At 34.6% G+C, this 17,766-nt stretch overlaps 2 pseudogenes; both read right to left on the reverse strand.

Moving 5' to 3' along the window:
• Window positions 1–200: 200 nt before the first annotated feature.
• Window positions 201–1,286, reverse strand: LOC144557103 (uncharacterized; annotated as a pseudogene).
• LOC144557521 (uncharacterized) lies at window positions 1,283–4,328 on the reverse strand (annotated as a pseudogene).
• Window positions 4,329–17,766: the final 13,438 nt, after the last annotated feature.

The following is a 17,766-nucleotide window of genomic DNA, read 5'->3' on the forward strand; positions in this document are numbered from 1 at the left end:
TTTTTTTTTAGTTAAGCATACAATTTAGATCTTAAAAGAAGATTTCTTATTAAGATTTGCTCTAAGACATCATAATTTTTAGGTGTATATAACTTATACAAACTATTATAACATTAAGCATTATATATGACTGAGTGCATTTAACACCAATCATACTGCCTAAGGGCTAAAACAAGGAAAAGTAAAAGCCAATCCTCATGTTAACCGTGTAAATAAGCATAAAGCTCTTTGTCAGCAATATTATTTTACAGAATAATTTTCTAATTTGATCTCTGCTATTGATGACAAAATTTCCTAAATGTACAATCTACAACATCAACTCTAATATGAATACTTTATTGGGACTAATTTGCAAACAAATGATGTATGTTTACAGAAGAATTTAACCCATTACTTCACAAATCGCTCCATCCATCTGGCAAACGCCACCTTTTATGCCAATAAATTGAAACCCTTGGCCACAAAGGAACCCAAAACTGTACTCCAAGGTTTCATCTGATACCCCGCCTATAGCCAAAGGCAACCACACATACCTAGAATCCCTCAAATTGGCCGGGTTCCATCGATCTGCCATGAAAATAAACAGGCCGGGTAGCTCAGGAAGCGGGAGTACAAAAGTGCTCTGTGAAAAAAAAGTTGTATGACGAAAAATTACATTCCCTCCGATACAGGGGTTCCCTAGGGTTTCCCATGGACCCATCATTGACTCTGCTGCATGAGCCAGGGCAGTATTTGGAGCCCAACCAGTGCACCCAGACGTGATCATGTAATAAATGCCTTGAAATTTAAATAATGCCGGTGCCTCCCTATGCTTTCTTACAAAAATCCTTCTGAACTCGTTACTTGTATTGAGATTGTCATCTGTGAGCGGACTTACATGCAACTCGGTATTATCCTTTCAAGAATAAATAAATCAAGTATGCGTTTCTGCTATCATCTTTAAAGATGGTCATGTCACAGCTTTCACAGCCATGTGGTTGTATACTGTACAAGTACTGAAAAGGACCAGTAGGGTTTTGGCTCATGGCAACACCAACTGATGCCTTGGAGTAATTTGCATTATCTATGTGCATCCACATGACATAGCTTTTTGTTATGTCATTGTATATTACTTTAGGGCGTTCTAGCACATTGGATTTGTGGAGATCATGATTCTCATCCTTTTCTTCACTGCCAAGAACAATTCCTTCATTCCTCCAAGACCACAAGTCCTTGGACGAGTAGCAGCTGACACCGATTACATCAACCTGGTAGAATATTGGAGTTTTTGTTAGTTCATAGGAAGATCAATTAGAGATTCAGCCTACACTCTATTAGTTTACTGATGCAGCACAATAGAGAGTCACAAATTACAGATGAATTTAACAAATTAATAAATTATATGCGCACTGTGATAACTATAAAAACAAAAAGGAACAGAAAAAACCATGGGAGGGGAACTCTTTATAGATGAAAATGGGAGGGGAACATCAACAGCAAGTTGTGAAATCCTTTTCATAACTATCTCAACTCAAAGACTGAGGGTAATGTTGGCCTTTTCCAAGTAAAAAAAAAAATTTCTAGGCTGAAATGTGCTCTTGCAAGAAGGGAGGAATCAGGCATGGCATTGACAGACACAGCCAGATTTGCAACTTGTTATCAGCATAAGGCAGAAGCAATATTGTTTATTAAATTGTTAATTTATATCCAACTAAGTCTCAATATAGAACTCATTAACTCAACTAAACACAAAATAGAATCTGAGCAGCAAAAATAAGAAAACGGGGGAAAACCTGAAATCAATTAGATACCAATCCACCACAGACTGGTGCATAACCCTGCAGAATTGCATCAGACCTAAGATTATTGTAACAAAATTACAATGTACAAAACTCCCTGAACAGTGAAAAATAACATTCCCCCAACCACATACTTCAAACTTGCAACAAGATGAACTTTGTGTCACTCCACTTGGGAGGAAAATTCTAACTTGGAAAAAAATAGGAAGTTCTGGGTGGGTTTGCTTCTCCATCTTAACCTTGAACTCCTAAAGTTAATCTGGTAATAGGTATTTTTATTCAGGTGTTTTTGTCAGCCTTTGCTGTCTCTTCATGACACCATCCATCAAGGAAACATAAATCGAGCTGTCCAAGACCATACCCTTTTGTACCACTCTATCCAAAACTGCTTTTGCCTCCTTAAACCAACCCTTTTTACACAATGCATTTTTTTGCTCAAGAGTATGGCAACGAATCTGTTTTTATGGTATCACTCTCCTCTTTCACATGTACCGGCTGCTCTTTGAACAAGGGATAAGAGCTCAAGTATCCCTTCGATTCTCCTCGTTCAGAAAAACCCTTGGGCAAATCATTTTCCTCCTCTGGCTGACCTGCTTCTTTAAGAGAACAAACGATTGCATTATATGTGTATGCATCAGGATTGATGCCCTTCGCCTTCATATCTTGAAACAAATACAATGCTTCATCGAACTCTCCTCGTTTGCACAACGCATTAATTAATGTATTATATGATATAACATCTACTTGCTTCCCTTTAGAAACCCACGATTCAAAAAATTTCATGGCCTTATCAACATCCCCATATCTACACCAACCATCTAATAAAATATTACATGTTATGACATTAGGTCTGAAAGAATTAGTAACCATTTTGTTATGAAATTTAAAAGCACTTCCCAAATCACCCTTCCTACAATATCCATGAATTATGGTGTTATAAGTAGTTTCATTTGGTATCAAACCCTTTTCTAGCATGTCATTTAGCATGCCAATTGCCTCATCTAACTTCTTCAACCTACACAATCCCTCAATCATGGTGTTATAAGCGCCTGTATTCGGTTTGATATTTTTCTCCTTCATCTCCTCCCATAGTTTTTCAGCCTCTGTTGAATTTTCATCCCTGAAGTATGCCGCAATTACTGTACCAAAACTAACTTCGTCTGGTACAAAACCCCATTTAGGAGGGCTCCTAAGCAACTCACAAGCCTCGTGAAATCTCTTCTCCTTACATAGACTCTTAACAACGGTATTAAGGGTGAAAGTGTCCATTTTGATACCCTTGCCTACCATCTCATCCACCAAAGAAAAAGCTTTACTGGAATTTCCAGCCTCAGCATAAGCTTTAATTAACGTGTTATAGGTAATGCAGTCAGCATTAAACCCCTCTTCTTCCATCTTTCGTAAGTAATTAAGTGCATCTTCTAAATTTCCTACCTTGCACCTACCTTTAACCATTATGTTATGTATAACTAAATTTGGCTCGATGCCTCTCTCACACATTTCATCGAGCAGTTTCTGTGCACCCAACCCATTTCACCACTTAAAGCACGCATCAATAAGCACGCTGAAAGTAACCACGTCAGGTCCAGTGCAAGCAACTTGTTCCATCTCCTCCTTAAGCTTAAGCCCCTCATCAATCTTACCTTCTCTACAAAAGTCCCGATACAAGCACATTATAGGTCCTAATATCAGGTGAAAACCCCGATACAGTCATGACCTCCATCACCTGAGTTGCCTCTTTCAACCAACCGAGCCTAAAATAGGCCGATATGAGAGTATTATAGGTGATCTCATCCGGTAAAATACCCTGTGCATTCATGTCAGACAATATAGCCCTTGCTTCTGTGAGCATACCTCTTGTACAGTACCCATGTAGAATGGTATTATAAGAGATCGTATTTGGCGAACAGCCAAACCGTGTCATGGTAGAAAGCAGCTCTAAAGCTGCTTTGAAATTGCCATGAGAACAATGAATCTTGATCAGAATGGTAAACGTAATTACATTGGATCGTACACCGAGAGAGACCATGGCTTGGAAAATGGAGCTGGGGAGATCAAGAGAGAATGGAGAGCGGGAGGTGGAGAGGGAAGTAAGGACAGCGTTGGAGGCAATAAGAGAGGGGCGGAGGCGGCAACTACTCATGTGGAGGTATAACTGGGAGGCAAGGTGGGGGAATTTGGCGATGGCATAAGAGCAAACAGCGGTGTTAAGGAGGCTTCGGGAGGAAAGGACCGAGAGGTTGAGGAGGTGGCAGTGAAGGAGACGGTGGCGGTCAAGAGGGATGAAGGAGATGAGGAGAGAACGAGCACTGGGGTATCTGGCTGTACGGATGAGGGACGAGAGGGCGGAGAGGAGTGAAGGGAGGAGAGAAGGGATGTCAGAGGGGGTTAGGTGGCGGAGATGAGGGGAGATGGATTTGGGGAACAAAGGGGAGGCGGGGGATTGAAGGAGGGAGGAGATTGTGGCGATTAACTTGGTATTGGGAGGTGGAGGTGGAGGTGGAGGTGGAGACGGGAAGAGAGAGGGGGAGGGACTCGACATCGGTTAGAGCACAAGCGAAGAAGGAGAAGAGAGAAGCGGCCGCCTAGGAAATGGAGAGAGAGAGGACGCTGGAAAATAAGACTTCGCACGATACCGTAATAGGGAATCTTTTAGAATTATTGGATCTCGACCGTTCTTTTTTAAATTGACACGAATCTTAAAGCCCAATAATACTGTCCGCATCTCAAAGCCGATGGTAATTAATCTCAAACCGTAAAATTAAGATAATCTTTTACAATATTGGAGAGGATACTTGTCGGATACATTAACGTGTTAATAATCCAAAAACGCTCATGTATTTCATTTGCAATCTAAAAGTTAAATGAATTTGTTCTAAATCCTTCTCTCTTTTTTTCGAGAAATGGTTTAACGGTTTTTAACAAAACCTGACCAATTAAACCGGTTTTGGCCAGTTCAATTAGATTGGAAAAAAAGTATCATGTCGTGCCGTACCGTGATCAAGTTAATTTTTCAAGTATCATGTTATGCCGTGATTAAAATATCAAGAGGTGGTCACGGCACGCAAATAATCACGCCATGTGAGTCATGCTGTATCTAAACGTACCATGACCTGACCAAACGTGTCTCATGTGACTATTTAATCATAATTTAAGTTAGTTTATTCAAGATTCATCATTTAATCAATATCTAATGATTCTAATTATACATGACTACATGCCGTGCCATGCCATATCAAAGTTTTAAAAGATGGTTACAGCACGAGACACGCAAGTCACGACATATATCTGGCACACATATTGTGTCGTTTCGTGCCATTCTGTAATGGAGCTAATTCTGTCGTGCCATTTTTCTCACTCTATAAACAATTCTTCGAATGAACTAAACCGGACAAGTAATCGGTTTTTTCTAGCTTTTTTTCCGATCCAACCTATCAATTTGATCTAATTCTGATAACACTCATCCAAATCAAACTTAGCTCGTACTTGAAAACAAAATTTTATATTAGACAACATGGTAAGCGTTTCAAACTGATTATTTGAATTTTGAAATTAAAAAAATAACTTAGTTTGAAATCTAGCCGACTCTGCAATCTACATTAACTAATAAAATAATGTATTGAGCAAGCATTTTCAAATAAATTGCAAAGTAAAATTCAAGCTTCACCTCATTGATACGGTAACTATACAATTATGTAAATCAGCAATCTGGACTTCCATTAATCGCCAAGTTTAATTTAAAAATTCCAAACTTGAATTCATTTATTGTACCCCAAACAAAAGCTTCTATAAAAATCAAACATATAGCCTATCATTTTCAAACATTCGACACAATTAATGATCCTAGATAAACTACTTTTTTTTTCTAGGTACTTCTCTTTCAACAAAAAGATGTATAAGGTGTCGCAAATCATCAAGTTGTTTTAGCAACATATTCAAAATTCAATATCCAATAGCACGCCAGACCCAATAATATCAGTTATATATTATGTTTGCACTTGCTATCCCTTCAGATGCTGAAAAAGAAAAAAAATACGTTACAAGTCAGCATTTACAGGACAATTAAACTCCATTGGAATTTTAAAAAGAAAAATATAATCAAACCTTTTATTTGTTCTGTCTTTGTATTAATGCATTTATACTTTTCATTATTTATGAGTTATAAAAGTTGACAAAAATTAATCTAAATATTAACATTTTTTAAGCTATTTTTTATCATATTTATAAATCATAAAAATAGTAAAAAAAATTAAAAATAATAAAAATTGATATTTTACAAATTTATTATAGAACTAATTTTATGAGCTACTAAGATTGAAGTTTGAAATTTATACAATAGATCTTGAGACCGTAGCACAAAAAGTCTTATCCTATCCATAACATCTAAGCCTTACTCAACAAAATAATAATATTCTTTTATAAGTTTGCACATTGGAAATCTAAAAAAAAATTTATCGTAAATATTAATATTCTGATAACTTGACCTCAGACTTTTACTTTAAAAAAGAAGAAGTCATTATTCAATTCTCAATTACCCGATTTTGTCAATAAAAAAAATTAAACAAATTATTTATTAAATATCTCATCACTCCGATTTTTTTAAAAATACCAAAAAAAAAATGATTTTATTAAAAATAACCAGTTTTCAACTGAAATTTTAAAAATACACTCCCCGCAGAAAATATTTGCGCTCTGAAATTTTTATTCCCGCCCGCAGATAATATCTGCGCTCCGACCTTGAAATTACAGATCCTCTGCACGGATCTTAAAGCAAATGCGCGGTCCGGAATTATTCTTTGGAAGTGCAGAAAATATATGCGCCTCGGATTAAATATTCTGGCCCGCTGAAATTTTATGCGCTCCAAGCTTTAAATTATAGAAACGCTGCACAGAAGCACCCTTTCTTCCCCAAACCCCACCCCTGTGAAATCCCTTTGTCCGTGAAATCCCTCCGCCAAACCGTACCTGTCACTGCCGCTCCGCCACTGCTCCGTTCTTGCTCCGTACTTCTCTTCTCTGTTACAGTGGTGACCGGTGAACCAGTAAATACCAGTAAATCTCCTCTCGAAATCAGGTTAGGCATTTCAATGTAATCAAAGGTATATTAATTGATTGTACCAGTAAATACCGAGTCATCGATTGTACCCGTAATTAATTGATCTGCACAAAAATTATGTGGTCTATCGACTATATTTCTAGCACCGACTACATGGTCTATCGATTGTACCCGTAATATTTCTAGCTGTCAAAATAGGAGCTGCTACCTTTCAGTTCAAGAAACTTCTAATTTTCGTTTCCGGTTATTCTCTGTTTTGCATATATAAACACATTGCTTGCATTCCAATTCGAGTAATGTAACTATGTAAGGTGTTAAACCTATTTATTGCATTTGTTGATCAACTCTAGGCCTCCACTTGATTGACAAAATAATTGTTGGGAATTATTGAGAAATCATGAATAATTTGTGTATAAAATGGTTAAATATTAATACCTCTGGTTTTCTGGTATGATATTTATATATGCCATTAAGCAACTAAGTTTAATATTGTACTTGGTACCACTGGTACAATTGGGAAAGTTATGGTACTTGGTACAATCATGAAAGATCGCACTTCTTAATTTTCAGTAGGGAAATAGGGGAACTACAGTGGGCTCCCTGGCGTGAAAGGAATTTCAGTAGGGAAAATAGAGGGCGACCACCTCGCCGATTTAGCCATTTGGATTTCGATTGAGATAGAGTTTATTTATTTACAGTTTTAGTTTAGTTTAGCTATGTTATGTTTTATTATGTTATGTTTTATTATATTTATAGTTTTAGTTTCAGTTTAGCTATTTATAATTTTAGTTTTACAGTTTTTGTTCTAGTGTAGTTCATTTTCGTTGTGTTTTATTATGCTTTGAGTTGAGCTATGTTATAAAGAACACAATAAAATCAAAAACAATAATACGACAAGTTTTAAAAATAATAAATAAATAACACAATAAAAGAGGTAACAATAATACGAATAACAAAAAAAATTGAATCGATATGTATGTACCATTCCATAACAATCAACTAGAATATCTATACACCAAAAGATAAAATAATTAATAAATTTGTTGTAATAAATATAGTCCGTTGATTATTCTTAGATTATATAGTATGTATATTAAAAGAGGTCAAAATATCAGATGAAGACGAGAGTTTGTTGTACCTGAATTCAATTATTGTCGTTCATCAGTTTATTCCATATTAAACTTTATATAGAATAATAATAAAAAATAAAAAATAAATGACACCATAATATAATTGTTACAAAACATCACAACCCACAACAATATACACTAAAAAAAAGGACAGGAAAAGCTGTGTAAAGTAGAACCGGAGAGAATAAATAAAGCACCGAAGAGAATAGCGCCAAATGTCTGGTGGAATTAAAAGCCCGGAGCGCATATATTTTCTGCGCTTCCAAAGAATAATTCCGGACCGCGCATTTGCTTTAAGATTCATGTAGCGGATCTGTAATTTCAAGGTCAGAGCGCAGATATTATCTGCGGGCGGGAATAAAAATTTCAGAGCGCAAATATTTTCTGCGGGGAGGAGATTTTTAAAATTTCAGTTGAAAACTGGTTATTTTTAATAAAATCATTTTTTTTGGGTATTTTTAAAAAAATCGGCTCATCACTTCTCTCTTCCATCCCCAATTCGCAACGCCTAACCCAAGCGCCGATTTTTTTTTAAATACCAAAAAAAAAATTATTTTATTAAAAATAACCAGGTTTTGAGTAAAATTTTAAAAATACCCAGGCCGCAGATTTTTTCTGCGCTCTGGAATTTTTATTCCGGGCCGCAGAAAAAATTTGCGCCCCGAATTTTCTTTTTTTATAATTTTTTATTCCGAGCGCAGATTTTTTCTGCGGCCCGGATTTTTTTTTTTTTTTAGAGTTTGGAGTTTGGAGAAAAAAAATATCCATGGTTTGATTTTTTTTATAAACTCATTTTTTTAATAATATATGTGTATGTATATAATATTTATGTATATGTATATGTATATGTATATAATATTTATGTATATGTATATCTCCATTCTATTATTATGCACGTAGGGTGTCTGATCCGCCAACGGCTGCGATTGAAAGATGAAATTTAAGATTTAATCTCAGCCCTCTAATTACATAATTTGTCTTCTTTTGATTAAATGCATCTGAATTATGTGTAGAAATCTAAATTCAACTAAAAACATACTCACCACACATACTGCCACACAATGCATTACAATTAAAATTAAATAAATTATGAAATTGAGCTATATAATATGTTTTCTTATTTCATTCATTCCTTATTTCTCTCTCTCCAATTTAGTGTTATAATAATGTTTCCTTATTTATTTCATTCATTATTTCTCTTCTATGTTGCTATAGCTATTGCCATAAGAATTGTAGAAATATTATCAATTTTATTTTTATATAGATATACACATATCACAATGAAAATCAATTGAAAATCTTAGAAGCACAAATCAGCGGGACATGAAGAAGGGAAAGAAAACAAAATTGAAAAAGTCGCCAAAAATATGAAATCATTGGTACTTAAAATACCAATGTATTTTTAATTTAAGGTTTTTTCGTTCAGTTTGCTTATGGCATGGATATTATATCTATATCAGCCTATCAAGTATTCTATTTTGTACAAATTAATTTAAAATTGGAAAGCTATTATTTCAAATCATTGGTACTTAAAATACAGAATCATCACATCATCAAATTATTATAAGAGATCACAAAAAAATACAAAATCATATAATTCTATTCAGAGATCATGTCCCTCAATTTTTGAATAATTATTAATTTTATTGAATGATTTTTTTCAAAACAAAATTTCTCTTATAGTGTGTCCCGTTGCAACGCACGGGCATGATACTAGTAATATTTATGTATATGCATATGTATATTTTTTTTTAATTTTTTTTTAGAGTTTGGAGAAAGAAAATATCCATGGTTTGATTTTTTTTTATAAACTCATTTTTTTAATAATATATGCGTATGTATATATAATATAATATATGTATATGTATATGTATATGTAGGCTGTGGCTAATTTGCTGCCGGCAGCATTTCTGCCGGCGGTGCTGCCACTGTTTTTTTCTATTTTTTGATGTTCAAAAGACAAATCTAAACCATTAGATGTTTAATCTATATTATAATCTACTTGGAGACCAAATTTTACATTTTTTGGAATTTTTTTACTATATATTAAGCTGATTTGAAAACCGCTGATTTCAATGCTGCAGAAATTTACTGAAATCAGCGGTTTTCAAATCAGCTTAATATATAGTAAAAAAATTCCAAAAAATGTAAAATTTGGTATCCAAGTAGATTATAATATAGATTAAACATCTAACGGTTTGGATTTGTTGTTTGGACATCACACGGCTAAATATAGCCCCGGCAGCACCTCTGCCGAAATGCTGCCAGCAGCAATTTAGACAGACCCTGTATATGTATATGTATATGTATATGTATATGTATATGTATATGTATATGTATATGTATATGTATATGTATATGTATATGTATATGTATATGTATATGTATATGTATATGTATATGTATATGTATATGTATATGTATATGTATATGTATATGTATATGTATATGTATATGTATATGTATATGTATATGTATATGTATATGTATATGTATATGTATATGTATATGTATATGTATATGTATATGTATATGTATATGTATATGTATAGAGGTGGGCTACGGTGAGTTGCGAAGTAAAACGCATTTCTACTTCACGCCGTATTTTTATTTTGAAAGTCCAAACGACCGATCCGAACCGTTAGATGTTTAATCCATATTGAAATGTGCTTGGAGACCAAATTTTACATTTTTTGGAATTTTTTTACTATTTATTAAGCATTTTTGAAAATTGCTGTTTTGCTGTGAACAGTAAAAAAACAGTAAAATTTTCTGGACCATCAGATCAGCGACTTTCAAAATTGCTTAATAAATAGTAAACAAATTCCAAAAAATGTAAAATTTGGTCTCCAAGCACATTTCAATATGGAGAACAAGATGAACGGTTCGGATCGACATTTTGAACTTAAAAATTGCAAAATATGAGCGTGAAGTAAAATAGTCACTTTACTTCTCAACTCACCGTAGCCCACCTCTTTATGTATATGTGTATACATAAATATTATATACATATACATATATTATACATATATTATAAAAAAAAACGAGTTATACATATATTATATACACATATATACATATACATATATATACATATACATATACATATACATATACATATACATATACATATACATATACATATACATATACATATACATATACATATACATATACATATACATATACATATACATATACATATACATATACATATACATATACATATACATATACATATACATATACATATACATATACATATACATATACATATACATATACATATACATATACATATACATATACATATACATATACATATACATATACATATACATATACATATACATATACATATACATATACATATACATATACATATACATATACATATACATATACATATACATATACATATACATATACATATACATATACATATACATATACATATACATATACATATACATATACATATACATATACATATACATATACATATACATATACATATACATAGGGCTGTAAATGAGCCGAGTTTGAGCGAGTTACCCCCAACTCGAACTCGGCTCATTTAATAAACGAGCGAGCCAACTCGAGTTGAGATGGTAATAACGAGTTGTAGAGCCAACTCGAACTCGGCTCGTTATCAACTCGAGTTGGCTCACAACTCATTTATAACTCGTTTAACCAGTGATAGTATTACAACACAAGTTCAAACTCAGCTCGTTATCAACTCGAGTTGGCTCACAACTTGTTTATAACTCGTTTAACCAGTGATAGTATTACAACACAAGTTCAAACATATTTTGCACGAATCTCAAAGCACAAATAATAGTCTAGAGATTCGGATTTGATTATTTTGGAATTTATTGTGATCAATAATTTGCAACTCGAGTTATAAATGAGCGAGTTGGGGCCAACTCGAACTCGGCTCATTTATCAAACGAGTTGGCCAACTCGAGTTGTAAATGAGCTGAGCTGTAAATGAGCCGAGTTAAACGAGCTGTAAATGAGCGAGTTACGAGCGAGTTACGAGTTCGAGCTTTTTTACCCAGCCCTACATATACATATACATATACATATACATATACATATACATATACATATACATATACATATACATATACATATACATATACATATACATATACATATACATATACATATACATATACATATACATATACATATACATATACATATACATATACATATACATATACATATACATATACATATACATATACATATACATATACATATACATATACATATACATATACATATACATATACATATACATATACATATACATATACATATACATATACATATACATATACATATACATATACATATACATATACATATACATATACATATACATATACATATACATATACATATACATATACATATACATATACATATACATATACATATACATATACATATACATATACATATACATATACATATACATATACATATACATATACATATACATATACATATACATATACATATACATATACATATACATATACATATACATATACATATACATATACATATACATATACATATACATATACATATACATATACATATACATATACATATACATATACATATACATATACATATACATATACATATACATATACATATACAGAGTATGGCTAACGCGCTTCCTCTAGCATATGGGCCGAAATGCTTCCGGTGGAAATTTGAAATTTCAAAATTCAAAAAGTCGATCTGAACCGTTCATCTCCTTCTCCATATTAATATCTGCTTGGAGACCAAATTTTACATTTTTCTGAAATTTTTTACTATTTATTAAGCCACATTGAAAATCGCTGATCCAACGGTGGCTTAACAAAACAGTAAAACCATTGGATCAGCGATTTTCAAAGTGGCTTAATAAATAGTAAAAAATTTCAGAAAAATGTAAAATTTGGTCTCCAAGCAGATATTAATATGGAGAAGAAGATGAACGGTTCAGATCGACTTTTTGGATTTTGAAATTTCAAATTTCCACCGGAAGCATTTCGGCCCATATGCTAGAGGAAGCGCGTTAGCCGTACTCTACATATACATATACATATACATATACATATACATATACATATACATATACATATACATATACATATACATATACATATACATATACATATACATAAATATTATAGACATATATATGTATATACATAAATATTATATACATACACATATATTATTAAAAAAATGAGTTTATAAAAAAAAATCAAACCATGGATATTTTTTTTCTCCAAACTCCAAATTCTAAAAAAAAAAAAAATCCGGGCCGCAGAAAAAATCTGCGCTCGGAATAAAAAATTCTAAAAAAAAAAATTCGGGGCGCAAATTTTTTCTACGGCCTGAGTATTTTTAAAATTTCACTCAAAACCTGATTATTTTTAATAAAATAAATTTTTTTTTGTATTTTAAAAAAAAATCGGCCCAAGCGGAATTCACATCCTCTAAGACTGAGATATCTCAAACTTAGCGTGACTTTCTGAAATCTCTCTACCGTTGGAATAATTTTGCACGAATCTCAAACCACAAATAATAATGGTCACCTGCGCTAATCTCTGAATAAGCACTGTACACATCGGTCATGGAAAAATTGAGATATCTCACAGTATACGCACTCAACCCGGAATTTGTATCACCTAAAGCTAAAGGTAACAAAAATATGTTGTTTTAGATCTGGACCGTCAAATCAGAATTCGCACGACTATTAAAGCATCCAGTGTATTCCAAATAGATCCGATCTGAAAACTTTTCTCGGCTTGAGGAATCCGTATTCACTGAGATAACTAGGGATGGCAAAAAAGCCCGTTCGGCCCGGCGGCCCGGTCATACATGCCTGGCCCGCCCATTACCTGGTCAGCCCGGCACTGTAATGGGCCAGGTAAGGCCAGGCTTCGAAACAGGCCAGGCCAGGCTTGGGATTTTATCAAAGCCCAAAGGCTGCCTGACGGGCCTTTCTTTTATAATATGTCTTCCAAAATTTTTAGCGCAGCCCAATTCGTTACCCTTACCCAAAATTTTTAGCATAGCCTTACTGAGTCTCCTAATTCCTAAACCTAGCCGCTCTTTCTCTCTTTCCGAAAATCAAAAGCCATCTCCTAAACCTAGCCGCTCTTCCTCGGTTCCTCCACGGCGACCACCAGGTCCACCACAGTCGATCAAAAACTACCGATCTGTGCGGCTGCGCCTTTCTCCGACAAGCTTCACCATCGATCAAAAACCACCGATCTGCCCCGCCATTAGCTGTTGCAATGCATAGTTAGCTACTAAAATCTGAATTGTTTAGTTAGGTGCTGAATCTGAAATCTGAATTGCTTAGTTAGTGCTGAAATCTGAATTGCTTAGTTAGGTGCTGAAATTTTATTAGCTGCTGAAATCTGAATTTTATTAGGTATGTTAGCTGCTGAAATTTGAATCTGAATTTTATTAGGTTCCAACACTTACCTTCACCCCACACCATAGATGTACTCGCGGAACAATTGATGAATGTTTTTTTAGATTGGAATATAGATAGTAAATTGTCTACAATAACTGTAGATAATTGTAGTACGAATGATGGAGTTATTGAAAGTTAGTCCATAAATTAGATGTTGAACAACTCTTGCTAGGTGGGTCAGTTTTGCACATGCGTTGTTGCGCACATATCTTGAACCTAATCGTAAAGGATGGGTTAGATGTAATTGCTCCAAGTTTAAAAAAAATTCGTGCTAGTTGTGTATATTGGTCCTCTACTCCTAAAAAAATTGAAAAATTTGAAGAGGCGACACGGCAATTACGTATTAGTAATACCAAAAAGTTGTGTTATGATGTAAAAACACGATGGAATTCAACCTATAATATGTTACAAATAGCTTTAACATATAAAGATGTTTTCTCTCGTGTGAAAATATGTGATACACTATACAAAACCGTGCCTTCTGAGGCTGATTGGGAGAATGCCAAGAATATAAGCGAAAAATTAAAGATTTTTTACACTACAACAGAATTATTTTTCGGAACAAAATACACAACAGCCAACCATTATTTTCCAAATATTTGTGAAATTATATTAGCTTTGCGAACTTAGTTGCAAGATTCTAACCCTACTATTGCGAATATGACATCAAGAATGATAGAAAAATTTGATAAATATTGGAGTAAGATACATGTAGTCATGGGTGTTGCTGCACTTTTGGATCCAAGGTGTAAGATGGCTGTCATAATTTATTACTACAAGTTAATTTATGGTAATGGTTTTGAGAGCGAAGTTGAAAAAGTTGTTGAAATGAGTCGTCAATTGTTTCGCGAGTATCAAAGAAGAGTTGAGAAACCCCAAGATGAAGAACCACAGATGGAAAGGAAACAAGGTGGTGACCTCCCAATTGGTTTTCAAAAATTTGCCCACACCATGAAGAAAATGAAATTTGATAATACTACGGAGTTGGAACTATACTTGGAAGAAGCATTGCTTCCAAGTGGGGCAGAAAAATTTGATGTGCTAGCTTGGTGGAAGACTAATGGAGCTAAATTTCCAACTTTGGGAACAATTGCTAAAGACATATACGCGATACCCGTTTCAACTGTTGCCTCTGAATCTGCTTTTAGTATGGGCGGACGAATAGTTAGTCCACAAAGAAATAGACTTCATCCTTCACTTGTTGAAGCTCTAGCATGCGCACAAAATTAGCTAAGAACTGAATTTGAAGGTATAAATGTTGTATAGTCTCATTTTGTCAAATTTTAATTATATATGATCGTATTTCGGTTTAACTCTAAGTTGTTGTTTTTTCAGATTTGTGTAATCGTAATCCATTCAAGACATATTGTGATGATTTAGATGAAGGTGAAAATGAATGTGAAGATGTAGTTGAAAGTGATTGCTCGGCTAATGCTAATGATGTTGAAGTAACTTCTTGAAGGAATAAATGGTATGCATAATTCTCCTATATTTTAGTATTTATTTAGTGGTTATATTTTCCTGTACATGTGATGGGTATTTCTGCAATTTCTATGTACTGGACATACGTGATATGATTGATTTAAAATTATAAATCAGTGTCAATTTATATGTAAGCAAACCAAAAGTTAGGTGTCAGTTTCAAGTATGTAAAACAGTAGGAAAAACAAGAGAATTTATTGGTTTAGATTTTGTTATTTATTGGTTTGGATCCAAATCCTTTTTTCACACATGAAGCACCTGTTATTTTTGTGACACCTTAATGAATCCAGATTTATTGGTTTGGCATCTGAAGCACAAGAGAAGAAACAGATTCTGGCGATTTGCTTTGTATGGATTTTAGTGTTAAATTGTATTTGTTTGTATGGATTTTAGTGTTAACTCGTATTCTGCACTGTTTGTATTTGTTTTGTATTTGCTAACTCGTATTCTCTATTTTATCACTGTTTGTATGGATTTTAGTGTTAAATTATAATTTGCTGTGTATGTGTTTTAGTGTTAACTCGTATTCTGCACTTGTATGGATTTGCTGTGTATGCTGTGTAAATTGCTTTGTATGCTGTGTAAATTGGGATCAGGCAGGCCGGGCCGGGCCGGGTAAGGCGGCCCATTGGCGCAGACAGGCAGGCGCAGGCAGGCACAGGAATGATGGGGAAGCCCATGGGCGGGCCGGGCCTCAATTTTCAGGCCCGTCAAATCAGGCCAGGCAGGCGGGCCGTTAATTTTTAACAGGCAGGTCAGGCTTGGGATTGACAAAAATCCTGTGGGTTCGGCCCATTGCCATCCCTAGAGATAACAGAATATTTTTTAGATCTGGACCGTCCAGAAGAAGCACAACTATTAAAGCATCCAGTGCATTCCACCTCCGGCTGGATTGTCCCAGGTTCCGATTGAACGGGTGTGATCTAAACAGAAGTATTCTGTTACCTTAGAGAATACGGATTCCTCAAGCCGACACAACTTTTTAGATCAGATCTATTTGTAGAATCGGGAGAGTGTGAGAGGAAATGATATCCTCTGCGGAGTTTTTCCGTGCGGAGTTTTTAATCTGGTCCGTTTGTTTCGGATCAGACGGATCGGATTAAAAGTTTTGCAAATTTTGAGTTTTTTAAAATTCGGACAAAATCTGATCTGGTTCGTCCAATTCGAAACGAACGGACCAGATTAAAAGCTCTGCAGGGAAAAAACTTCACATAGGATACGCTTCCGTGTGAGAGGCCCCGAGCAAGCTGTAACGCTTCTGAATTCGGGTATATTTTAAATTTAGAATCCAATTTGAATCAAAATAAAAATAAGAATAATATATATAGTTCAGAAAATAAATAGCAAAACGTTTTATTAATTTACATGAAAGTTATATCTAAATTCTGCATATAAATTTTAATTATGCATTTCTTAGCCCAATTAGTAAGCCCAAATTAGAAATATGCAATCCTAAGTTTAGCCCACATCCAATAATATAACCAACCAAAGTCTCTCCTCTCTTCTCATTCCCAATTGTTTCCTTTTCAATTATTCCTGTAAGTCTTTCTCTTTCTCTTTCTCTCTTCTTGGCCGCCCCCCCCATCTCTTTTTGGATGCCGCCGGCCCTCCCTCTCTCTTGTTCTCCCTTGTGCCGCCGCCCCCCTTTCTCTCCCTTGGCTGCTGACCCGCTGACCCGAGCCCCACCCTTGGCCGCTGACCCGAGCAACCCCAAGGCCGCCAGCCCCCTAGGCCGACATCCCCCTGGCCGAACCCCTCCCTCTCTCTCTTCTTCCCCTTGCCGCTGCCGCCGGCCACTACCCTAGCCGGACCCCTGCTGGC

The sequence above is a fragment of the Carex rostrata genome, chromosome 7, assembly GCF_964058835.1.
Source record: "Carex rostrata chromosome 7, lpCarRost1.2, whole genome shotgun sequence".
Taxonomy (NCBI): Eukaryota; Viridiplantae; Streptophyta; class Magnoliopsida; order Poales; family Cyperaceae; genus Carex; species Carex rostrata.